Genomic DNA, 26,388 nt, shown 5'->3' with positions numbered 1-26,388 from the left:
CAAGGGATCTGATTCCTTTTAAGATCTTAACTCAAACGCACATTATGGATGTGAAATCCCATATTGTCTCTAGATTTTATTCATTGAAAAGAAGTGTATTTGCAAAACATAGAAATATGTGAAGAAACAGCCTCGACTTTTAATTTATTTTGAAAATACAAATATTTCGTGATTGACCATAAATGAAAGATGCAGCTTTGTTGCAGAAGACTTTAATCCTCCAAATGGAGTGGTTTGTATTCATGAGCCACAAAGGAACAAATTTATAATGTGGTATAAATCATACTTATCCTGGTGTTCCAAACGGTTGAAATGAGTTTTAAATAGAACAGTTGCAGAATAATTATATTGTTCTGTTGGGGTAGGAGAATTACTATGGCTAGTAGTGTGAAAAATGGGGAAGCAGTGTGTATGCAGATGGAGATTCTGGCAAAACCCTGGCGTTTAACCTAAAATGCCCTAGGAATGAATAAATCTGGTAGGTTTTTTTCCTAAACTTTTATTCTTTATGTTGAAATCTCCGTATCATAACACATAGTAGCAACTGAATAGATATATATAGAATGAAGGAAGAAAATAGATGAATGAATAAATGTAGATCTTGAAAATTGTAGCCAATAATAATGTAACAGAGGATTTTTCCATACAGTTAAGGTACTCTCAGTTCCCTTACAGTATGTTTATCTGATATTTTCATTGCCTGGATATAGCACTAAACCATATATATTGGAATCCAGTGCCAGATGAAAACATGACACCCAGTAAAGCTTGACCTTCAGATCAACAACGAATAGTTTCTTAGTATGAGTTTGTCACAAATATTGCATGGGACATACTTACACTAAAAAATTATTCCTGTTTATCTGAAATTTGAATTTAAGTGAGTATCTTGTATTTTTATTTGCTAAATCTGGCAACTTTATTACTGCATGCTGAATTTTACATTATTAGCAGTTGATATTCCTTTCTCTTATTACATTAAATACATTACTATTAAATAAGTTCATAATGAGTAATAAATATCAGATAGCTGCTGGTTATTTTTGCATTACAATAATTATATATTATAATGAAAGTCATCTATATGAAAATAATCAAATTTGATATAAAGCATTTGGTGTGGTTTTTATTATAAATGCCTGTGTCTTAATTCTTGAATTAAAAAACCACTGAGAGAGCGAGTGGTGAGAATCCAGTAGAGAGAAGTTGTGAGTGTACTCTCGGTCATACATCAATTAACTAGTGAAATGAATCAGACTTGGGTGATTAAGAATGATTTGATCGAACTTCAAGGAGTCGAACGTGGTGATGGCGAATCTCCTGAACGTGGCAGCCATGCCTGAGACTTTGCGCCTGGACAGAGTGACAGAGGCTGTTTTGTAATCTGGGGAGAATAGAAAGTAAATTCAGTCTGGATTCAGCATTATGTTTCCTGGAACTTTGTTTTATATTGCTTCAGCATTTGAAATAGTAAATAGTAAAGAAAAGTTAAGAAACTTTTTTCATTGCAGTGTTGTACTTGTAGTAGTTGTGATTTTCTGTTTTTTTGTTGTTACTTTGTAGCATTTCATAAATTAAATGAACATCATATTTGTCCCTAATGCTATTTTAAAGGTTTTTTTTTTTGCATTTTATTTCCTATGCAGGCATTATATACCCAATATAAACATTTTGGAATTTACAGAAAATCAGAAAAATTTCTCATGACTCCATTACCCAGAAAAAACCGCTAGTATCATTTTGGTGTTTTAGTCTTTACCTTTTTCTCTATACATATTTTAGATTGGTCATCATTGTTGTTTTATATTATATAAAATTATAATTTTAATGGCTACTTAATGTTGTATCCTGTTGGTGTACAATAATTTACACAGTCAGTCCAATACTATTAGACATTTAGATTGGCTGCAGTTTTTTTATTAGAAGCAATGTTGAGATGAGCAGTTTTAGCATGTGGCTTTTTATATGGTCATGATTTTGCTTTAGGCTAGTTACCAAAGGTAAAATTTTAATGATTCAAATAAATATATGCATTATACAGTTCTAGACATATACTTTCAAAATTACTATCTGAAAGGATTGTGCTTACTTTTTGTCAACACTGGAGGTGTGTCACAATTCCTGTTTTATTTCACTGTTTCAGCACTGACTTTATTTTCACAAGTTTTTGCTAATTTGATAATTTAAAAAGACTAAAATTTTACATTTCTTTGATTATTACTATGATTGAATCTTTGTAAATGCATTTGATGACTGACTTTTTTTGTTCATTTTACTTTTTATCATATTTGAATCAAACTTCAGAATAGCCATGTGTCTAGGCTCGTGAAGGGAGCTTGATAGAATGCTTATTGCTTGAGTAACGTGTGTAGGTAGAATGTTATATAAAATTGTCCTCATTGAGCATTTTCTAGTCTCACCTCCTTTACACTATCATAATAATAAAAAACCCCCCACAAGTTTGCTTGATATGAGGTTACTGTTACTCTGTGAAATGTGCAGCCCGTCAGTTCTTTCATAATGTGTGAGCTTCAGATGATGATATCACTTTCAAGTCTCTGAAGATTGTGCCGACTGTGAGTCAGAGAGTACAAACAATGAATATCTAGTACAGCTGCTGTCTCCTTTATTACGAAATATTCTCATTAAGTGCTTTTTTACATTCATGTATTTTCCCTCCCTTTTGTGTACACTGCACAGTCCCTTCCTGCCAACTTGTGGAAAAGAGAAACAGTATTTTGCATGAATAATTTTTATCCTTCTCTTTCAGCAGCACATTTGTTTTACTCTTCAGAAGCAGTGGCCAAGAGTCTGAAGGACTCGGGAATACTGGTCAGCTTTCTACTGTAGGAAAACCAGTTTTTGCATAAAGCTAAACATCCATCTGGTCTCTGCCTGTATCCAAGATTTGAGGCAAAAGTACAGCCAAGTGTCTCCCACGAGGAGAGGGAGGGACTCAGGTGGCAGCTGTTATTTGACTCTAGAATTGGAATTCTTGAAGGACGTATGTGTGTCAGTGTCACCTGTCAGTTGTTTTGCAGATGTTTAAAACCAGGACAGAGCAAGTGAATTTATAGCTTTTTTGACCCTAAAACAGGTTGGCAGTAGATCCAAGTGGCACAGTCTTTTTCTGTCTTATGTGCCTTAAAATAAAAGTCTCAGGGAATAAGGAGAGAGAATTATGTAGGCTGTTGCTATCTATCGACTCAAGAAATACAGCTTTTTGAGTCATGTTCCCTTGTCATTCTGCATGTTGTCATGCATTTGCTTCCAAGCCGATCAAAGTATTTTTACTGTTTTGTGTTAAAGACCTGTTAGAATTTGTTCAACACTTGGCACTTGTTGGGCATATACCGTCTTTAATGAGTACCATATTAACTTGGTTGTACTCAGAATGCTAAGCAATATGTGGAACTTTGAAAAACATGTAACTTATGACACCATAAATAGGTATATAATCAAATACTGCCAAATATTTGAATAAGTCATTTTGTTCCTGACTCTTGGAGTAGTGTCTAGTCATTTTCCAGGATTAGAAAATCAGTGCAAGAGGAGAAGGTGTAAATTTGGTGTCTGAAAGGGAACTAGCAGTAAATTGTGTTGTGTTCTTGTCCCAAGGTCAGGAATACAGCAGGTTGGGATGCAAGCCTATATCAAACATTTCATCACAGAGATAAAGCAAATGCAATTTGATTTGTATTTTATATGGCATGTAGAGCCAAATTTTAAAAAAGTCTATTCTAAAAATATATAAAATATGCTTCATACCTAAATCTCTTTTACTATAAAGCTATAACCTAAACTGTGTTTCTTGGAGCTGTTGATTATGAGTAAAGCCAGAGAAGAAATATGTGAAGTATGCCGTCCTACTGGGGTGCATTGTGTCTTTTTCATCCTTGTGTGTCGAGTGGCTACCTCAGTGTCAGGCACATAGTAGGGTAATTATTTGATGCTAATTAGATTAATTTGGCATTATTCTTTAAAGCATGGGTCAAATATCTTTGGTATATATAGTTTACATATATAAATTATATATTATGTATAGTATATAAATTATTTATGTAATAATACCTGTAAAATTATATAAATTATGTACTATATTATGTATAAATTCTATGTAGTTTATATGCTTTATATATACTTTATATACTATATGTATAAAAGAGAAATCAAATATCTTTAGTTGTATATATTTTGTGTATATAAATATATATAATCTTTTTTATATTTCATAACATAGTGTTAAGAAGTTTGGGTAGAAAATTTATCGATTATAAGGAAAAATCTGATGTTTATATGATTCCCTCTGAAATGAAAAAAAAGTAGCATAATAAAGGTGACTGCCATTAGAAGAAATAGAAGTTTATTTCTTATTCACATAATGTCCAGAACAGGTTTTCCGACCCAGTGGATGGTTCTCTGACTTGTGGTTCAAGGACCCAGGCTGATCTGATTTTATGGCTCCATCATTTCGCATATATGGTTTCCATGGTGCTTATGTGCATCAAGCCAACTGAAGGGAAAGGGCCAGGAAATTGCACACTGGAGGTTCTTGTGGGCCAGGCCTGGAGGGGCTGCACATGCTTTTGCTCACATCCCATTGGCTAGAACTCATGCACAGCTCCTCACCTAACTGCAGGGGACTAGGAATAGAGTCTAGCTGTGTGCTAGACTGTAGATAATCAACCGCAACTCAGTCTTTATAAATCAGTTTCTTTTCATTCTTAAATAAAATGACTCCAGTATGATTATTATACTCCAGTCAAGGCTAATTATTAAGAGAACTTATGGCTCTTTAAAAAAATTAAGCTTATACTGAATGTTTGAGTACAAAATTCCTAAGTTTAAGAACTGCTAAGTTTCGATACTTTGGTCATGACAACTTTCTTCAATGCTAGGGAGGGAACTTTTGAATCCAAATATTTTCTCTGTCTAAAAGGCCCACCCACAATAACATTCATTTCCAGAAGGCAATGATTTATTGCTCCCTGTGAATGAGCGGCAAAAAAAGTTTTCTACTGAAATATGGTGCCAGTGTTTCCATATAAACACGATTTTATCATATTCAGAGATGTGTTAATTTATTTTTTCGTAGAATTTATAGGTTTTGAGATGTAAATGGTCCTCATAAAGTTCTTGTGCAGTTTGAAAGCATGAAAATATTTAACTTCTATAGTTCAAAAATGGTTGTAGAAATGATAGAAACAATATCTAGAGGACATTTAAAGGTTTTTTTCTTCCAGCTTTTGTGCTCTGCTTGCCCGAGGATATTGTTTTATATTCTCATTCATTAAACAAACATTTACTGGGCACCGACTGTCTTCTGTGTGATGGGCACACACTTAGTCCCTAATTGTCCAGAATTCAAAGTCAGTTAAGGGAGAGAAGCTTAGTCTATGACCTCTAACACATCCAACTAATTATACAGGAAATGGTAAAGAGGAAGAGACTAATGTTTTTGAGGAGAGTTCGTGTAGTTTTCATAGAGAAGATAGCATCTTGGCTTTGAATAATCAGATAGTATTTGCCTGGAATAGAAAGGATTAGCATATTCAAGGCAAAGGACCGCATGGGCAAAGTGATGGAAGTTTTGGAAAGTCACGACACGATTGGGATCCTGGAATTAGCTTCGAAAGGCTGGAAATTTGGCAGTGTAGGGGAGGCATTGTGGGATGTGTGCTTTCCCGATAGGTTAGACTGGTTTTACAGATCATACTGAGGCTCTTTGCTTTTTTCTGAGGCACTGGGTAGGTGTGTGCGTTTCTAATTTGGGCGATGATATAGTCAGATCTCTATTTTAGAAAGATAACCCTGTTAGCACAGCCAATGAGGTGTTAATGTTGAAAAGACCGGAGGCAGGGAAGGAAGGAGGAGGGCAGCCGCTGGGAGTGGAGAGCTCGAAGTGTCCAGGAGAGAGTCCACAGGTAGATTGCCAAAAATTTGTCATCGGTTATTTTCTGCAAGTGGTTTTTTGGTTTGTCATGAGAAATTCAGAAGATATGGTAAGTAAAATTGTCATGCATTTGATCCAAACTTTATTAAATTTACCTTAAATACAGTTTATAGACTTTGAATCAAGTCCAGGAAAATAAACATTAAAATATACAAGAAGATTAAGACAATCTTTATTGCAACTTATTGTGACAATATTTGATGTTTTACTCTAAGGCTTCTTCCCTCACTTCATCTCACATAGAGATTTTAACCATTGTTCTAATTTTAACTGATAATTACACAGATATTTACTGAGCACCTACATGTGCTCAGAGATGATCTAGGTCATGAAGATAAATTATAAAACTCCTGCCTGCATGGAGTTTAATATTTTCTTAAGGGAGACGGATAATACATGAAGTAAACAAGAAAATCTATGTGGTGGCAGGTGGTCATAACAGCTATGGATAGAAACAAAGCAGGGAAGGGACACGGCAACAGTTGAAGGGTCCATTACTTACAGAACTTACAGAACCAAGGAGGGCATTTAGAGAAGGTGAACTTGAGGAGAGACCCCAAGGTCATGAGGAAGCAAGCTCTCTAGATTCCTATGGGAAGGACTTCCAGGTAGAGGGAACAGCTGTGTCAAGGCTGAGGCAGAAACCTGCGGGGCCTGCATGTGAGGAATGGCAAGAACGGCAGTGACGCTGGAGGAGCATGACGGGAAGGAGATGAGGGCCGAGGGCGATGGGGGCCAGATCACTGGAGCATGTAGCCTGTCTTTAGGATTTTGGCATTTTCCCTGAGTTAAACAGGATAGAGAGTTTTGAGAAGAGAGGTGCCACCATCTGACTGAAGTTTTGAAAGGATGGCATTGGCCGCTGTGTTGAGAGTAGACTGTCATGGGCCAAGGTGGGAAAGAGTAAGGACACTACCTCGACAATCCAGTTAGACCAGAGGGATAGGGTGGAGGTGGTGAAACGTGGTCAGATTCAGACTGTATGCTGACAGACTGCCTTTGTGGTATGAGAGAGGAGTGGAGGATGACACTAAGGATTTTGGCCTGTACAACTGGAAGAAGGGAGTTAGCAAAGTCAAGATGGGGAAAGTGAGAATGTGGGATGGAAATATCAGGGGTTTAGTTTTGGACGTCTTTAAGTTGCTATGGCTATAAGAAATGCAGGTGGAAATGCCGAGTAGGCAGTTGCTAAGTAGACTACCCTGGAAGTCTGAAGGTCAGGGTAGAAGTTTGAGTACGTTGTGATCACATTTTGGAGAAAACAATAGAGTTAATTTAAAACTGGTTGCAAATAACTCAATTATGATCTGTTCATAAATATTTTAAAAGATTATAAGATTTAAAAATGAGCAAGGATATGTTATAATGACGAGAAAAAATGGATTGTTTTTATGAAGATGTATTTCTCAGTGACCTTTGTTTTATTCATATTATCTTAAAATTATTTTTCTGTACCATTCTCATTTTTATAAATCCAGAATTTGGTAGAGGAGAACTTCAAAGATGGTTTATATTTAACTTGGATTCAGAAAATAAGCTTTCCTGAACCCAGAGCATATTACTGCCATACGTAAACGTTATGCTTACTAATTGTTTACCTATGTCCTTATTCTGCCTTCCAGTAATAGGAGTTTTTGACAGGGTCACATGGTGAGTGCCAAAGAGCAGAACGGCCTGGTTGTTTAGTGTGTGGCTCTGGAACACATCGTGGGTGTGCAGTGTATTAGCTGGCTGACCTTAGGCAAATTACTTACCTCCTCCTGCCTCGTTTTCCTTATTAGTAAACTAGAGATAATACAAGTATAGGATTGTTGCGAGGATTAAAGATGTTAATGCATATAAACTCCATAGAACAGTGCAGGGCATATAGTAAGTGCATAAATGTTAGCTATGATTATTGGCTATTGATTAAATGGTTACTATATGTCAAAATTTATACTGGATGTTATGCATATATTATTGTACTATAATTTTAAACTGTATTTTCTGTGCAGAATGTATTTACTGCACAAAAGTACAGCATTAATGGGGAACAAAATTTTAAAAAATTCTTGTGAACTCTACCACCTCAAGGTAATGTGGTATTTTCATTTCTTTCTTAGTCCCTCTCAGGCCTGTTCACTTGCATATTTAATGTATCTTTTTGTCATTTTTCCATGTTGTTATATGGTCATAATGATTATACATTTTAATGTTACAAAAATTATGTAGTTATATCTCTGTGGATGGATATTTGGACTATTATAATATATATAGTGCTGCTATGTAATATTATGAATTATGCATATTTTCCAGCAAGTAAGTCTCCTTATTTCACTTTATTTCCTGAGGTTATATTCCTAAAAGTGGAATTGCTAGGAAAAGGAATATATCTTTCTTGCATTGGAAATGTTTTGCTAAGTTTCTTTCAAAACTTTGCAACATATCCTTCTATTAATGATATATACTCAGTATTGGTAGTATTTTTTTGTTTTGCCAGTTTGGTGGTTATTGGTAATATTGGCAATTGTTATTGGTAATATTTTGTATCTTGCTAATTTGAGGGGACATTGTGATAAAGAACATGGCCACTGGAATTAGCTGGTCTGGGTTTTAATCTCAGCATCACACCTGACTAGATGTGTGAGCTTGGGAAAGTGATGTGTCTGTTCCCAGCATGAGTTTACTGGTCTGTAAAGTGTGAGTCATACTGTAGCCAGCCTAATGTGGTTATTGTAAGGAATAAGTTAGATGACATGTATAAAAAGAGCATAGTCTCTGACATTTTTTAAGGTTATTATATTACACCCAATTTTTCCTTTTGGTACTTTTGGCTACTAGCATGATCAGTTATGTTGAACAGTTTTGGTGTCCAAGCTCATCCCATTCTTTAAAGTGCAAGTTGTTTTCTCTTCCCATGTGTCTGTCTGTGTAGAAGTGGTAATTTCACACCTGTGAAGCCTTTTGAGAATTCTTGGCTGGTGTAGGAGATAATAGTTTAATTCTGAGAAGAGTGTACCGCAAAAACCCCTAGAGAATTTGTTTTTGGGAGCCGAACTTTTCAAATACTGTGTCATTTTCCTTTCACGGTTTCAGAAATTTCCCCTTTTCATTCTTTGATTAGCCCATATTCTGTCTCTGCTGTCTTTTAGGTTTGTGGCCTTTGGCATATTAGCCTCAACGCCTCAGTTTCTCTTCCTGGTGTGCAAAATGGGACTCCTAATATCTCCCTTGTAGGCAGGGCTAATAATTAGCCATGTTCTTTTGTTGCGTTCAGCTAGTATCATTCTGATTGATCAGTGCCTGTGTCTAATTGGTTGCTAATTATTTTTAAAATTTCTCCTGCTTCCAGGGTTGCTGTGTGGATGGGAGATAGGGTCTGCAAATGCACCAGGGTCAGGAGGTGATGCTGGCAGGTGGGTGCGCCTCAACAGAAGGCATCAGGATCCTACAGAGAACCTTTTCTGATGGCTCCACACTTTTCCCCTTACAACCACTTTCACGGGAGTTTCTCATAGTGATGGAATGTGGTATATGCCTCAGATGCACTGAGGTGGAAAGACTGGAAACCATAATTCTGGGTGGGTGGTTCTTCACTATCGCTTCATGGTAGGATCACCTGGGGGACGTTAAGAATTAAGTCAGAAACTCTGCAGCTGGGCCTAGGCATCAGCTTTTTAGAAAGCTCTGCAGATGATTCCATTGTTAACCTAGGTTTGAGGATGAATACCCTGGATTATTTTTCTGTAATAAAATCAGTACTACTCTTTGTATGCTCTCTTTTTCATTACTTTATTAGGACTCCTTTATAGATATCCTTGTGGTCAGGTCATTACAGTACCTTTGTCTTGTTCTTTTATTCATGCTCTTGCTATTTTAGTTTAGCTTTCTAGGTCTCCTTATGGATTCAACAAACAATAATATCCAATATTTATATACTGCTAATTTTGTGCCAGGCCCTGCTCTAAGAACTTTATATGTTTAACTCATTTAATTTCCATGACAACTACATAGGATAGGTACTGTTATCACACTCACTTTACACATGAGGAAACTGAGGAGTAACAAGGCTGGATATCTTGCACAGGGTCGTACAGTTGGTCTGAAGCTGAGCTGGACCTCCTCGTTGGTAGAGTCTAAGCTCTTGGCTTCCAGGCTGCAGTGTCTCTGTGGCTGAGCACCTGCTGTGAACGAAGGACTGTTCTGGATGCTGAGATTAAAGCAATGAATAGACATACTGAAATTCTCCTCTTGGGGGAACATACAGTCCGGTGGAAATTCTAAGGTCGCTCCTGATTTTTAGTCAAGATCTGTGTCTCAGAAAATGTTCTACCACTGGCTATTCCCTCATCCCATATAATTACTTATAGTTGTGTATAACTGAAAGTATATGGTATCCTTCAAGAAAAGTTTTATTAGTCTAGACTTATTTTGGGGGATGTTTATAGGAAAAAAAAATCCTACACCCATTCTCTACACTTTCTCAAGTCCGTTTAGCTTCCTCTTATGGGCTGCCCTTGGGCTAGAGGGCACAATGTTGTGGTTAGAGCTTGCCCAGTCCGCTCAGAGTGAAGGACCCTAATGTTTCCCCTCTTTTTCTTTAACTAGAAAAACTCCGTGTCCAGGCTTTTGTTAACCCTCGTTCACCTTTAGAACTTCTCTTGATAGCATCTCATTCTCTCTGAGCCCTGTTAAATGATAAAAGCGGCTGATGAACTAAACCTGTTTGAGCTAAAATGGCTGAAAATAGCTTTAAGGAGCTACCCATTCTGATACCAGTTGCCTTTTAGCAGGAGTTTCCGTGTGAGCTCCACAGAAGGATCGGTGTGGGAATTTCGGGCAGTGGGGCACAGCCAATGGGAGTATTTTTAGCCCTGGGGCCCTTTCATCACCCCCTCCAGTCACACCACTTAAACAGCTGCTTACTCTGTGTGTGTGTAAACAAGTTCTGCTCCCTCCTCCCCAAGGACCTAGATTTGAGACCCTTATTCAGTCCTTCACAAATATAGCATTGGTTGTGACCTTTCCCTCTAATCTGGATGCTCTTGAGATTTTCAAGTACATGCTGACAGAGATTTTGTGGGAATGTGTATCTGTTTCATGGTGAGAAACAAATCTTTTAACAAGGGGCTCACCCAGTGCTGTACATTTGGACACAGTTGGTAGTACTTTTGTAGTGGTACAGAAGTTCCCTAATGAAATTTTGATTTTTGAAAGGTTGGCTTGAAAACACTTTATTCAGTTGTAGTCAGAGGAACACTTTCCTGCCAAAGGAACCGTCCTTGAAACAGTCTGTCACTCTGAGCTTTTGTTCTCTCCTGCTCATTCTCCTTGGCCCCATCCAGTTTGCCTCATGATTCGTGAGTAGCTAACAAAAATTGAAATTGCCTGGATAGGTTGTGTTTCCTACAGAACTGTGAGATCTTTGAGGCGTGGGAAGCACATCTTGTTCAGAGTAGCACTGCAGCATCTCCCCCGGCGATACACATGTGGAATATACGTGTGGAAAGGGAAGGGAAGCCAGGAGGAGTGTTCCCAGGGTGCTAGACCTGCCTGCGGACAGCAGACATTTTAAATCACATGGTCTGAATCCAAAATTTATGGTTTAACTTCACCAGAATATCAATTGTTGGATAAATTTAAAGACTATTGGAATATATGCCATCCACAAAAAAACCTTTGTTTTCTTGGAGAGCTTTATAGAGGTCATGATTTGAGAGTGATTTACCCATCGATGAAGCTGACTGCTGGTCTGCTTTCCAGTGGGTCTATAAACCCCAGGCAGGAGAACGCTTTGTTCATTGTTCATTCTTAGAACTACGCAGTGGGTGCAGTGGGACGTGTGTCTTAAATTACTTAATGCCTTATCATTAAAACATATTTTTCTCATAAAGAGACAGTAATGATTTGCATCAACAGAAACTTTGTCTCTGAATATTTGAAAGAGATCAGAACTTTTTAAAAGGATACTAACTTATTCTCAAAGAGCAGTTGTACCTAGGATTCTTAGCTCAGGTTGTAAAATATAAATAAGAGTCAGAAATGTACATATATTTTCAGTTCTTATAGGTGTTAACAAAATCACGTAGATACCTAATCTAATTTATACTCAGAAACATGCATTAAAAGAGGTAAATTTAAACTGGTTAGAAGAAAGAACCTGATTCATTTTACTTTTAGCACTAACTTCAACCAAATAACACATGTTGTTAAAATTGGAGTTTTCAAATATGCGGTATTCACAATAATTAGAATAATGGACGCTGAGAGATCATTAGAGGTCACGATGTGCTCTAACTCTTACCAGCTGTGACAGGGCATGCCATTGCCATTCCTCAGATTTTGCCTAGAAGCTTTAAAAGAATCTGTTTATAAACTGGAACCAATACTTAAGTGTCACTGGATTAACACTTCAGAATTTCATGTTTACACATATATTTCACAGCTCTCTTTAATATACTTTAAAGCTGGCCGAGACTTATTTATGTGTTACACAGCTATAGTGGGTTCCATCATCTATAGCTACTTTCTTTTGAAATTAAATTTATTGCCACAGAAGATTGTGGCGAAAATAAAGCCAAAAGGTGTTGCAACCTACTAATTGAAAACACGTATTTTGTAACTAGTAAGCGTTAGTAAGCACTTAAGAGGTAAGATTTTAAGCGTTTTTGAAGTTTAATACTAACACAAAATAAAGATTTAAAAATATTATTAAAATTTTCTCAAAAAATAATTTTAGCTAGAATGTATATGTTACATACAATCTTTTTAAAGACTTAAATCTAAATTCTAATCCCAAACAGAATTCCTGCAAAAGAGTTAAGGTTTGGCTTAAGATAATGTGGGACATTGTTCTTGCCTGTGAGGATCTTAAAATAGTTGAAATTAATAAGAGTTCAACAAACAGCAGTACACGTAAGGTATTGACGTCAATCCCGTAAAATATTTGAGCACCTACGATTTGCTAGGTACTGTGCTAGACGATACGGATATAGGAATGAACAAGATGCAAGTGCGAAATTGTACAGATTTAATTAGAAATGCAATAAGGACAAGGTTCATAAGTGTTTTCTTCTTGGGGCCTGGGTGGAACCATGCGTCTACAGCTAGTTAAAAAGGGTTGATTTTAGTAAGTTTGTGCATCTATTTGGGTGGTAGGTAAGCGACTCTTCCAGCTCCCCTCCCTCCCCGTCCCCAGTTCATGAGACTCCAGTGTGTGTGCTGGTTCAGTGCTGTGGGGGGGGGGGGGCACTTGTTTTACTGTGCGGTGGTTGCTGCTTGTCTGGTTTTTACTGGGTTGGGAGCTTCTAGAATGCAGAGACTACTCTTATGTTTACAGTCCACAGCTTCCCAGCCCATTGGACATATTTAACTGTGATTGGATAGATGGGTAAATTAATAAGTTGGAAGGAAAGGGGGAAATTGGAAAAGAGGGAAGAAACAATAAAGAGGAAGGTGGACAGGGCAGAAGAGAAAGAGAACGGAAATAGGAGAGAGAACGGGAGCTGGCTGGCCACCTCGCTTCCGTGTCTTCCTCAGATGAGACTTGCTGTGACCTTCTGTCCGGGGCTATGGGGAGGGCATGATAGCAGGGGCATTACAGTAGGATTTGGGCTGAGGTGGATCTCTAGGGCTCATTGTAACGTCGCTGCCATAGGCTTCATAGCTGGGTGACTAGTTGGGGTGCGTTCCAGGAACGCACTCGAAGCCAGCAGGTAGGGGACCTGTTAGCCCCAGCCTGGTCGTCGGAGCAGCAGCATTATTGCCTGAGCAGCAGCTCAGCCGGCGCAGGATCCCAAGGCTTGTGTGGGGCAGCGCTCTTCGGTCCAGTCTTCCTTCCCCAGTGCTGTGGCAACCTCCCTGTCAGCTAAGACTTGAACGATGATTGCGTTTGAATGGGAAATGAGATTCCTAAGATTTGTGCTTTAGATAAAATTATGCTTTTGCCTCCCAGTTTAAAAAGCATACATGTCAAAAAAGAAATGTTTTCAGGTTAACTTTTGGTACAACGTTTCCGCAGGCAGCTACTGTTTGCCGTACTGTAAGCTTTCCTATTAACCAGAAGCTCTTTGAAATGCTTAGTTGAAATATTTTGAAATCATTTGTTGTTGAGGTTGTGTTGCCCTTTCTCAGCCTACATCCTAAGTTCACCTCACTGAAGAGCAGCGTAAGGTTTTAAAGAATTCTGATCAAAGCTACTTTTAAAAATTTTGGTTAAAACTAGAATAAAGTGGGCAAAGGGAATGGGTCCCTTCGCCTTTGACGGGTCGGTGGGAGAGCTGACAGTGCAAAGTTAGCTTTGTCCCCTTTCCCCCTATGCTTCTCTCCTGATGGCCTGCCAGGTTCTGTGGACGGACATTTGTGAGCTATGGGAAAGATTTTGGAGCAAAGCTGTTTTTTAGATCTGTGTCTTGAGGAGGTCTGCCCCTACTTTAGGGAACCGGTGGCTAGAAAGTGATTCTTACAGACAACTAGCAGAATAGAAGGAAATAGTGGTCGCAGTTTATGAAGAAAAAATAAAAAGACCTGAGATTACGTACTGAGAACTTTTATTGCATACACAGCCCAAACTTTCTACATGGCAGAGTACTGACCTTGCATTTAGTTCTCTGGCCTATTTTCTATCTGAGATAGGGAGTGCAGAAAAGGTTAGATGTGCCTGTCTGAGCAACCTACAGATGGAAGAATAGTTTATCTTAGTGTCCTTTTCGTTTTTAGAGTTCAAAATCTCATTTGGTATTTAAATTTCTTTCAAAATTGTAGTGAAGCAAAATCAAATGTATAATTGAGCTACTAACTCAAATGTTTAACAGTTTAAACCATTTTTGTCTGGATTTTGATGCATTTACTTAACTGCACGATTCTCATGAGCCTGATCATTGCCAACACTTTCCCATGCAGCTGTTCGGGAGGAAGCTAAGGAAACCTTGCTCACCATAAGTTTCTCCTTCTCCGTGAACTCCCCAGTTAATGAGATGCTCCCTTCTTTGGGCTGGTATACAGCTCTGCCGTAGCACTTCCTAGCTGGTGATTGTTCTGTGTCTGGTTTCTTTAGTGGACTGTGGGCATGTAAACAGATCAGAAGTCTTAATCGCCCTAGGAGCTTCCAAACTGCAGACACCCGTGTGGTGCCTCCATGTGACACTTGAACTGCTCTGTTCTTGAACATCCTAGTTATTTCCTAAAATCTCATTAGATCCAACAAATTATAGAATCAAAACATTTTTTTACTGTCTATATGGTGTTTAGAGACTTAAGTTTGTTTGAATGAAAATATTTAATTGTGAAAGAGGACAAGAACCTTATTCAAAATATTTGATTCACAAAAAGCTTTTCTGTTAAGTGGGAAAGTCAGTGGGGGAATTTTGGTGCTAGACTTTTGAGTAAGAACATTTTTATATTAGGTAAGTTTTATTTTGGTCTGTGAATTTAATAAAGTTATATGTAATGTTCAAATTACTGTCTGTTTTCTACAAAATTTTAGATGCTGATTGTTGTAGATATGAATAGTCCATTTGACTAATTTAAATTGACATTTTCTTTCATTGGTATATCAGAATAATTTTGCATAGAAACAGAGAATTTCAATTTAAAGTGACTTGAGCAGGAAAGGAATTTCTAATCTCTCTTGAGTGGATGTCTAGGTAGAGTGGGGCCAGGGCTGATTGAGACAGACTGGAGACTCAGTGACGTCATTGCAGACTGGGTTGGTTTGGTTGTTGTTCTGTAGTCTCTGATATTCTCTGTTGGCCTCATCCTCTGGCTGTTAGCACCACATACCACCTTCAGCTATGAGAACATTTCCAGAGGAAGAACAGGAACCATCTTTTATTATGCCTCTGTCTTAGCATGGAAGAACTCCTTTCCAGAATCCCCACAGCAGGCTTGGCCTGTCTTCTCATTGGCAAGAATTAGGCCACTTTCCCATTCCTAAACTATCATTAACAGGGGAAACGGATGACAGTGAGTGGCTTAGAATTATCATTTGTGTTGAAATGGATGTTGGAGAGTAAATCTGAGTGGCTACTGTAATGGATGAATCTGTCCTGTGTGTGTACAGATGTCAAAGTGCTTTGCTGAATATGGAAACAAAATGGATTTCACATGATCTCATAAATATATATTACGTTTGTGGAGAATTTAAAAAAATTTTACAACAAAGGAAAATTTTTTCTGGTTTTCTGAACATTGGAGCCGGGCATGTTATAACATTTCTTTTTTAATTCCTTGCCTTTGCAATAAGGATATTACTTTTTAAAAATTTCTCTCATGCCGTTGTTTACTGGGACAGGATCTAAAAGTTTATTTTTATTTGTGTAAAAAAGTATATTAAAAATAATTTCATGAAAAGAATATGAAATCATATTTTGTTTCTTGTTTTCTTTGATAATAGCCAGTCAAGAGATAAATGAATTGCTGAAGGGTACTGAGTGTAGAATTTAGGTTTTTGAAGATACATTGTGAAGCATAAGTGAAACTGGTTACTTAGAATGGACTAGCTGGGGCTCTCGCCGGGGACTGTGGCCGCAGTCTCTTGGTGGTGGAGTTGACAGCTTGGGAAGAGTGTTGAGGTTCGAGGAGGGTTGCAGGGATGCTGCAGATGTTCCTCATCTGTCTGTGCCGGCATGTGCACACCTGCAGCGAGGGGGTCGTCTTCTAAAGTGTGTGAAAGCTCACTGGGGCCAGACTGCTTCCAGATTTACCTCCTGCTCACTCTGTTCTCTTTTCCACTGTGCTCTTCTGCTGCATCCTTGCTCTCATTTGTTTAAGCCGTTTTTGTAGGGGAAGTCGTTCTTGTGGATTTTGGATTTTCTTGTAATATGAAAAAGAGGGAATCACTGAGTTTTCTATTAAGGAGTTTTTTCTTTTCTATTCAGTTACCGTTACCATTAGTAAGGTGGTTATAAAGGAAACCTAGTGAATGTATTCTTTAGGGAATACCAGTGAAAGAGAAACATCTGGAAAGTTCTGTACAATAGTAAAAATGGAAACAGATGCATAATTGCTACCCTGCCTCCTGTCAGAAGTCTCTGTTATTAGTAATTTAGGAAAAATTTTATTCTGCCTACCCACAGGGAAAGGTAAATATATACTCATAATATTAAATTGTTGAAACTGAAGTGAATAGTTTTATATTAATCCTAGAGATTTCAGTGAACAATCTTACATTTCCAAGAGTAACAATTTTGCCAGTAAAATTTAGGAATTCAAATATAACAACTTTGACATGACTTTCAAAACAGATGTAAATTCTTTAACTAAAATAATTTATATGATTAAAAAAAGTAGCATAATACTACTTTCAAAATGATATGAAAATAAACCCCAAATACAGAATTCTAAAAAGAAAACCTGTGGATTTTTTAGCAAGTAGTTTTTCTAATATGAAATATAATCAGATTTGGCTGATGAAATGAATACTGTTCCTGAATGGCGTTCTGTTTAGTAGGTGTTCTCTTTTTCCCATTGCTCCCCCCCCGCTGTTTCTCTGCTTGAGCTGGAGGGGTCTCAGCAGCAAAGGCATCTGCTTTCCTAGGGTCAGAGTTTTCAGTGGTAGTTCCTCTGTCTTTGACATAAGACAGTATGGTTATATTATATGAGGTCTGTATTGCCCTTTGGAAGTCTAAATAATCCTTTTAAAGTCAAGTTTGTATAAAGGACTAAACTCTCTTAAACATGTTATTTATGTTTCTGTGCTGTTTTTAAATTACGGCTTCTCAGTCATTCACAGATTCTACAAATGGATGTCAGGTACCTGCAGTGAGCTAGGCACTACCACAGACAAAAGTCTTTTGCCTCATGGAGCTTACATCCTTTAAGTCCTAGTAAATATTCACTAATGCCCTCCTTCAGAAGTGACTCTCTCTTTCTTTTTATTCCCCGAGGAATTCATTTTTGCTATTCTCATGGCAGCCAGCAGTGCTTAGCTTCTAATGTAGCAGTATTCAGGTGTATCTGTCTGGACTAGAATGTGAAAGATTTAGATATGTATGTACTTTTACATGCAGTTTTTGTGGTTAAAAGGAAGGAGAGAGTGAAAAGTTGCTAGATAAAATGAACGGGATGAGTATTAAAGTTAGCAGCGAGCCAGCACCGTGTAATGGAGAGATGACTGGAACGTGAGTCAAAGGACATGTCATCACCTAGTTCCATGAATTGGTGACTCACTTGCTGCTCCTTTCCTCAGTGAACTAACTCGTCGTAACAGTGAGAGGGAGTGCCTGCCATGTCAGCTTCACATGACGTGTTTGTAAACAACAGGTAAGATCTTGTGTGAGAAACTATTTTGACCTAATATACTTAAGGTCTTTAATTCCATTATTTCAAGCATTTTATTAGTAAATGTGAACAAATACTGTGGATTTGTGGCTTTCACAAAATAATGTTAAATTATGCATAACTTCTAATTAGTTGGATTGGTAATTAAAGGATTGTGTGATCTTGGTCTTTGCTTCACACCAAAAGCTACAGAAAGCACTGTGGGAAATGGTAGCGATGATTGGATGAACCATGCCTGCTGTGAAGTTGAGATGCTGTTATTTGATTTGGACAGGAGTCATACATGGTAAGAAGTTGGATTATTTCCAAGGACAGAATTATGTTCTGCTGAAATACATTTTAAGGAAACCATTCTAAAGAGTCAAATGTAGATTTTTCCAAAGTGTATTCTACAGATGTTAATGATTGCTCTTTGATTCCAAGGTTAAATAATTTTGATAAATAATGTAAAACTGTTAATTTACTCCAGAACTTTTCAGAATTTTTAATATGCTAGTGTGTATAGTGAAATTGTAAGAGGGCATATGAAAATGTGTAGCATTTTCCGACAATATTGAGAATGAATGTTGTCCCCTCACAGAACATCTATTGACAGTACCCTAGGGCATTAGTCCTTGAAGTGTGGTTCCAGGACCAGCAGCATTGCCATCACCTGGGCCCCACCCCAGACCTACTGAATCAGAATCCTGAAGGTGGGGCCAGCAGTCTGTGTTTTAACAAGCCCTCCAGGTGGTTCTGATGCATGTGAGAACCACTGCGCTGGGTTCCCGGAACATAGTTTGGAAAATAAAGATCTGCTGAACTTAAAATATACATGCTTTTAAAAGAAAGCCACCATTCTGTCCTGAGTAATGATGTTTAGGTCTCAAGATTTCATGCAGAAGTGTGCGTATGTCTATGTATGTGTGTGTGTGTGTTTGAAATCATCAATGAAAAAAAGTAAACGCATGCTTGCCAAGTAGAAGAGGTGTGGTAGAGTGAGAAAGGTGTTGAAAGTGTATGATTCAGGATTTAGTAAAAGTGAAATTGGATTAGATTTAGATTATATATCTGACCCTATATACCACACCCTGACTACTTCAGATTTATACTTTCATAAATTGAAGAAGTGCATACTTGCCCACTGTGGATTAGAAAGTAAAATTCCTCAGGATTTTAATTTTCATAAGGAGGTGTGTTTTTTATCATTTTCTTTAAGCTTCCTGACTCTCTCAATTTATTCCAGGTCATAATTTCTTTATGGTGCTCTTCTCAGGAAGTTCTTCCAACAGTTACTTATTGGCTGCTTAGTAGGGGCCCGGTAGGCACTGTGCTAAGTGCTGGGCATACGTTGGTGAATACAGTGCTGATCATCACAGAGCGTGTAGTGTACGGGAGGGTAGAGGTGAGGAGACAGGTATTGCCTAAGGCGGGCAGTGCTCTGGTCAGGAAGTCCAGGATGCCAGGGAAAAAGGAGAGACGCATAATCTAGACCCTGGGCGTTGTGAGAGGTTTCTTAGGGGAAATGTAGAATAAAATACAGTGATGTGATGGATGCAGTTCATTAAATTGCCCAGTGATTAACTTGAAAAATAGTGCAGGAATATTGTAACACATTTCTAAACTTGGGAAGAAAATGAGTACTTAGTTTGGAAGCATATCTTTGAGCAGTGGGAAGTTTATGTAAGATAAAACTTAGTGCCTCTGGGGGCCAGCCTGGTGGCATATGGTCAAGTTTGCATGCTCTGCTTTGGCGGTCCCAGAGTTTGATGGTTCAGATCCTGGGTGCAGACCTACACACTGCTCATCAAGCTGTTCTGTGGTGGCATCCCACATAGAAGAACTAGAAGGACTTACAACTAGGATATACAACTATGCACTAGGGCTTTTGGGAGAAAAAAAAAAAGTGGAAGATCAGCAATAGATGTTACCTCAGGGCCAATCTTCTTCTTCTTCAAAAAAAAAGAGTTGAAGGGATCAGTTGAAAAAAAAAATTAGTACCTCTATCTTTTGTAGGTTGAGTTGTAGGAAAAACAAAGACCATAATTATCCTGAATAAAAAAACTTTTGGAATTGTATCTCAATAAAATAGGAAAAACAAAGACCATAATTATCCTGAATTAAAAAACTTTTGGAATTGTATCTCAATAAAATACATGTGTAATGATGGAGTTCTCCAAGCCTCTTCTAAGTAGTATGTTTAGGCTCTCATAAGAAAGAAAATTTGTATTAAATAACTTGCATATATTTTTATAGTGAATTTCCCTAGAAATAAACAATGAATTATTTATTGGGACATCTTCAAAAGGGAAAATTCCATATTTAGGAAAAATTTTATTTGAGTATTTATGCCTTAAAGTCTTTTTCAGGAATGTTAGTATGTGGACACCAGGTGTGATTACAAAATTCTATCCATATGTGTGTTTACATTTATGTGCTTCAGTATATTTTGTGTTTGTGAATATAATCTGTCTCCTTAGAAGATCAAGCTGGTCATACTGTGTCAATAAAGCTAGTCTTAATTTTAAAATTCCAATGTTTAAAATATTTGTGAGTCACTAGTTTTTATTAATTTCTTGTTAATGATGTCAGCATCATAGGTAGGATTTGATTTGGTACAGTTTATAATTTTAGAGTCCTCCTTCCTCCTCTTTTTTAAACTCTTCCAGATACTGTTGCTACTGGAGCTTCCTTTTGGAAAATTTACCTCCAGATACTGCCATGATGTCTGAAATAGTACAGGTGGATATTAATAATGTTAATCATGTAAGTATGTATTAATTTTGGGGGAATTTACTGCTGGCGGTAAATGATTATCTACTCCAGACACCATTATTATTCCAGTTAATTAGAGTTTCTAAGGGTTGATGGAGGAAGGTTTGTTTGTACCATAGAGCAACTGATTTCCTTGTTTGATCAGGTTGATCTCATGCAGAAAGGGAGTATAAAAGTCACACTGCATAGGTCATATGCTCACTCTACGCTAACATTGAGCATGACGTTTCACTTTCTGTGCATTACAGTGTTCTCATCTTTAAAATGTAGATACACATAGTCCCTCCTTCATAGAGTTATGAGAATTAAAAAGGTTAATTAATATGAAGTGCTTAGAATAGTCCTTGGCACTTAGTTGATGGTCAATAAATACTAGTAGTTATCATGTTTCATTTGACCTTCAAAAACCTTTCATTATTCTTAGGGTAAAGAAAATATCCTTAACAAGACCCATACAACAGCCCCATTATCCGGCCACCGTCTGTTCTCCACACTTATCCTTTTTTTCCCTGGTCCTTTCAAGCTACTTTCCATCTTTGGAGGATTTTGTATCTGTCTGTTATTCACTCTCCTGAATCCTTTCTTCCTCATCCTCTCTTGGCCAACTGATTATTTTCTCATGCTTCATATTTGAGCTCAAAAGGCACATCCTTAGCCTAACCTTTTCTAATATTCCCACCAGTCCTCTGCCAGAGGCTGCCCCATCATTAGCTGTGTTCCGTATGGAATTTTAACAGTTTATCATTACAACTGGGTTATTTCTAGGCTGCTGAAGTGGAGTGCACCGAACATTTAACCACTAGCCCACAGGGCTGGCCTTGAAAAAAATATTTTCAATATTTGCAAATTGTGCAAAATAGAAGTATTATTGTGCTTGAAATATGCTGATCATAGTATGAATGTTGCCAGTCATTTTCCATTACACCTGGGGATTTAAATATCACCAGCTGGAACAGCTTCCCTGGGCTGCCATGGGGCTGTAGGAGGCACCGTTGTGTACCCTGGTGTGCAGCTGCAGGTGATCACCCTGAGGCAAGTGCCTGGGGGGAGTCATTCAGCGTCAGGATAAGTTGGACGCCCAGGCTTCTGCATGAGCTTTTCAAGTACAGATGTGTCTGGGGGACAGGTCAGTTCCATCAGGTAGTATTCGTTACCTGCTTGTTTTCCTTTCCTTCTATCCTTTTTTCTCTTACACTTGTCTTACTGTCTTCCCTCCTCTTAGTGTTTCCCCTTTCTTTTTCCTTCCTTCCTCCAACTTTGCACACTTGAGGACTACTGTTTTTCCCCCTTTACCTCCTCTCTGGTTTGAAAAGCCAAGGGAGCCTTTTTTTTTTTTTAATCTCTTTGAAACTCTAAGATTTTTGTGTGCTTCTTTGAATTCTTCTACAACTTTGACATTGGCAGTGAAAAACTGATCAAAATTGAACCGCTTCAAAGACCTTAAATCTTATTTCACTTGGAGATTAAGGTTTGGCGTAGGAAATGGAGTTCTGTACTTTAGAACCTTATGAACCAGAACCAATAAAATGGTTCACCAGAATGGGTGTGTTTTATGCTTTCTGGATCACTGATTATCCAGTGCAGAAAGTTCAGCGTCACCAACACACAGCTGTTAGCAGCTCTTCCATATCTTCCTCTGAAAGGGAATTGGCAGTGCCTACGGTAGATATTTTGCTAGTAAAGGAGACTAATTTTTTCCCCACTGACTGAACTCGACAGTTCTTAAGAATGAGGCTGTCATTAAAATCGCAGAGGAGTCTGAACAACTGTGCGCTTTGTTCATTTTCTTTTCTTTGAAAGTATCCTTCAGAGGTAGGGTATAGTCTTTTCTCCTCACCTCGATGAGGTGTTAACGATTTGAAAACCGTTTGCTTTTTCAGTTTAGAGGCTTGTTTTGGAAGACATAGATTTTATTGGTTTGTCTGAGTCATCTTTGATTATGTAGACAGTTGTAAAGATTTTCCTCTAAGGCGTTTTTATTTTTTATAGGTTTCTACAGGTTATCTTTACAGCAGTTTTTAAAATGTCAGACACAATTTGCTGATAGGTTTTTTTGTTGGCAGCAGCATGCACACGGATCTTCAACTCCAAAGTCATTCCCTGTGCGTGCTAACACTTTGTCTGAAGTTATTTTCTTAAAGAAATGCTGTTTAAAAATGAAACGATCTTCTAGTAAGATTAACAGCTTTTCCGAATTGCAATAAATTATATCAGTTGACAAAACATGTTATGTTGTCATAGCAATAATCTCTTTGGTGATAAGCATGTATGTCCCGAAAGAAGGAATAATATATTTTTAGATGCCAATGTATATTGAAAATATTTATTAAGTGTAACTTTTGTAAAATTCTACTATTTAAAGATTCTATCTCCTAAGACCATGCTAACTTTTAATAAGTGAGATGGGGCTGGCCTTGTGGCCGAGTGGCTTAGTTGGCGTGTTCTGCTTTGGTGGCTCAGGGTTTCACCGGTTTGGATCCTGGGTGTGGACCTAACACCACTCATCAAGCCGTACTGAGGTGGCGTCCCACGTAGGACAACCAGAAGGACATACAACTAGGTACTGGGGGGCTTTGGGCAGGAGAAGAAGAAGAAGGAAAAAAAAGAGTGGCAACAGATGTTAGCTGAGGTGCCAGTCTTTAAAAAAAAAAAAAAAAAAAGAGAGAGAGATTACTAGCCATTTAGATGCCTCATGTTTCCTATTAATGGTAGTTAATCTGATGATGAAAATAATTGTAAATGGTTTTCAGTGTTTCTTGATATACATTCTAATCTTAGTTTATGGGAAGTTTTTCCTATCGAAACACTTAAAGGAGATGACTGTTGGAAAAATTGAAGGACATTATTTTCATAGTAACTCACATATATGTAGTGCTTCAGTCTGCATATGTGCTTTGTTAAGGGCTTGGTGCAACAGAGTAAAAAAGTGCTTAGGAACTTGGTTTTTAAAAAAATAAGTGATTTAATTTAGTGGGTGATTAGGTTTCTTAGGCACATGGTACAAAACTCAGAAGCTGCAGAGGTAAGCTTCCTCCTGCTCCTGTCTCCCATCCACTCAGATGTCCTCGCCAGAGACAGTTACTGGGACCAGGTTCTTGATATCCTTCCAGAGATTGTGTGTGTGGGTGTGTATACATGTGTACATAGACATATATGTGACACAGAACAGTGCGTATAGCATGTATATCATATATAATATATGTATTTCTTGCTTTATAAATACAAATTAGAGTAGCTATATACAGTGATCTGTATGTTGCTTTCACTTAACAGTGTATGTGGTCTGTCATTCCATATTAATGCAGATAAAGCCGCATCATTCCTCTAAGTGCTGCATATAGTTCTTTTAACAGCAGTGTATGGATATGACATGGTTTGGTTTTTCTAGCCATTTGTTATTTGTATACACTCATGCATGGAGCTGCAGGAACACTTCCTAGAGCACAGAGCTGCACGCTACAGAGTTTGTACAGATTTTCCACGCCCACCTGCATGTGTGAGTAACTGCTTCGCTGTCTGCTACCAGTGAATGGGTATCAAACTCTTAAAGTTTTGCAAAGCTGGTAAAGAAAACATACTATCTCTTTAATGTTTTACTTTGCATTTTTCTTATTATGAGAGAAAGTTTGGCATCTTCTCATATAGTTAAAAAACACTTATGTTTGATTTTTTAGTAAAATCTTTGTTCACATTGATTATTTTTCATGAATTATTGGTCTTTGTTCTTGTTTAGTTTTTAGGAGCTTGTTATGTATTGTGGAAAAAAATAGCCCTTTGTGATGATTTGGAAATAATAACAATTTGTATTTTGACTTGATTTATGATTTTTTCGACCTTTTTTTGCCATTTACCATGTGCCAAGCACTCTTTTAAACCCTTTAATTTGTCCTCATAAACTTATTTAATCCTCAAAAAGATAAAAATAACCATGAAAAGTTAAGTAACTTGCCCAAAGTCTCACAGCTACATTGAACTCGAGTCATCTGACCCCAGGGCCTGCCCTCTTAACTCCTATCCTGTGCTGCCTAAGTCTCTTCTTCCTAGTGACCAAAAGTGTAATGTTTCTGAAGTTTTAAAAAAAATTCTAATTCAGAGTATTTTTTTTCCCTGATATGGGCAACTCCTTATTAGCAGGTATACCTTTTAATTATATATATATTTTCCCAATAGAACTACAGGGCTGATTTACTACTCAGTTCAAAGTAAACCTGACAATTATTTGTTCTTGTGGTTAGAGAAGCGTTTTTAACTCAAATTTTTGTATTTGATGCAAGAAATATTAGGCATGGAAGAAACTGATATCTGAAAGGTGATGTTCATAAATAGTATATTTTGATTTATCTTTTTCTGTCTGAAAAAATTAGAATACTTACTATGATTGGACTTTTGGTGAGGTGCGAATGTTAGACTAGTAGGAATATTTTCGGCATTGCAGAACCCTAAGGCACGTGACATGTAAATGCGGAGTCATGTTTTTATGGGGTTCCTAACTTCAGAAAGGTGGGCATCAGGCCAGAGGCTGTCTGGTATTCCCCTTAGAGATAAGATAGGTCCCTTAGATCTCTGTTATTCTCTCCTGGGTACCTGTTATTGAGCAAGACCTTTTGCGAATAGTTGATTTTTTGTCTTAAATATAAAAAACTTCTTTAAAAAAAGATACTGCTGTTTTACGTGCTAGCAATTTTAAGAAGTTTGTTGCCTTAAAAAGTGTAAATTAAGGGCTTATCTACAGTGATGTTTTATGGGTCTACCATAGAAATCAGAAAGTTGTGCAGTGGGTCCCAGAGGAAGAAGACACTTTCACTGGGGAAGGAAAGGAAGGCCGGGAGGGAAAAGGCTTTGAGGATGAGCTGGCAGCTGAGCTAAATCTTGGAAGGAGAAGAGGAAGCAGCCCTGCCCAGATAGGGCATTCCACGCGGGGGAGACGCGCCATCTGTCTGAGGCGCTGCTCAGGGTTCAGTGTGGCCAAAGGGAAGACAAGGCACAGGTAAGAGCTGAAATTGGTTGCCTCTGGCACAGTGCTGTGCAGCAGACATATAATGTGAGCCAAGTATGTAGTTTAAAATTTTTAGTAGCACCTTACAAAAAGTAAAAAATAAACAGGTGAAGTAAATTGTAATAATTTATTTTATCCAAGCAGAAGAATTGGATGGGAGTCAGGATAGCTAGTATTATGTGGGATTTTTTTTTAATTTGTGAAAGAAAAGACTTAAAAATGCTGTAAGCTGTGAGGAGGGACTCAGAAGAATAAAATAATTCAAAATATAGGAGACGAAGTAGGGAAGTATAGATGGAGAGATTGGTCTTGATTGGCAAAAAGGAGAACTTTTCCTCAAAATAGGAGGAGGCAGTAGAGGAGGGCCTATAAAGGGGAAGATTTGTCTCTCACTGGAGAGTGTGGAAGTCTAGGGAAAATTAAAAAT

The 26,388-nt window shown here is 37.7% G+C and overlaps 1 protein-coding gene across 8 annotated transcripts in view; it reads left to right on the top strand.

Annotated features, from left to right (window-relative positions):
* BMPR1B (bone morphogenetic protein receptor type 1B) overlaps positions 1-26,388 on the top strand; it is a 377,622-nt gene that overhangs the window by 37,875 nt on the left and 313,359 nt on the right. The window contains exons 2-3 of one of the 8 annotated variants that reach the window (XM_070505339.1): positions 18,120-18,193; positions 20,860-20,956. The exons of the other annotated variants lie outside the window; for them this stretch is intronic. The gene's annotated coding sequence lies outside the window, so the exon portion shown is untranslated. The remainder of the gene's footprint in view (positions 1-18,119; positions 18,194-20,859; positions 20,957-26,388) is intronic. 8 annotated transcript variants of the gene reach the window in all.

This window comes from Equus asinus, chromosome 3 (genome assembly GCF_041296235.1).
Source record: "Equus asinus isolate D_3611 breed Donkey chromosome 3, EquAss-T2T_v2, whole genome shotgun sequence".
Taxonomy (NCBI): Eukaryota; Metazoa; Chordata; class Mammalia; order Perissodactyla; family Equidae; genus Equus; species Equus asinus.
This window is presented reverse-complemented; position numbering and strand designations above follow the sequence as displayed.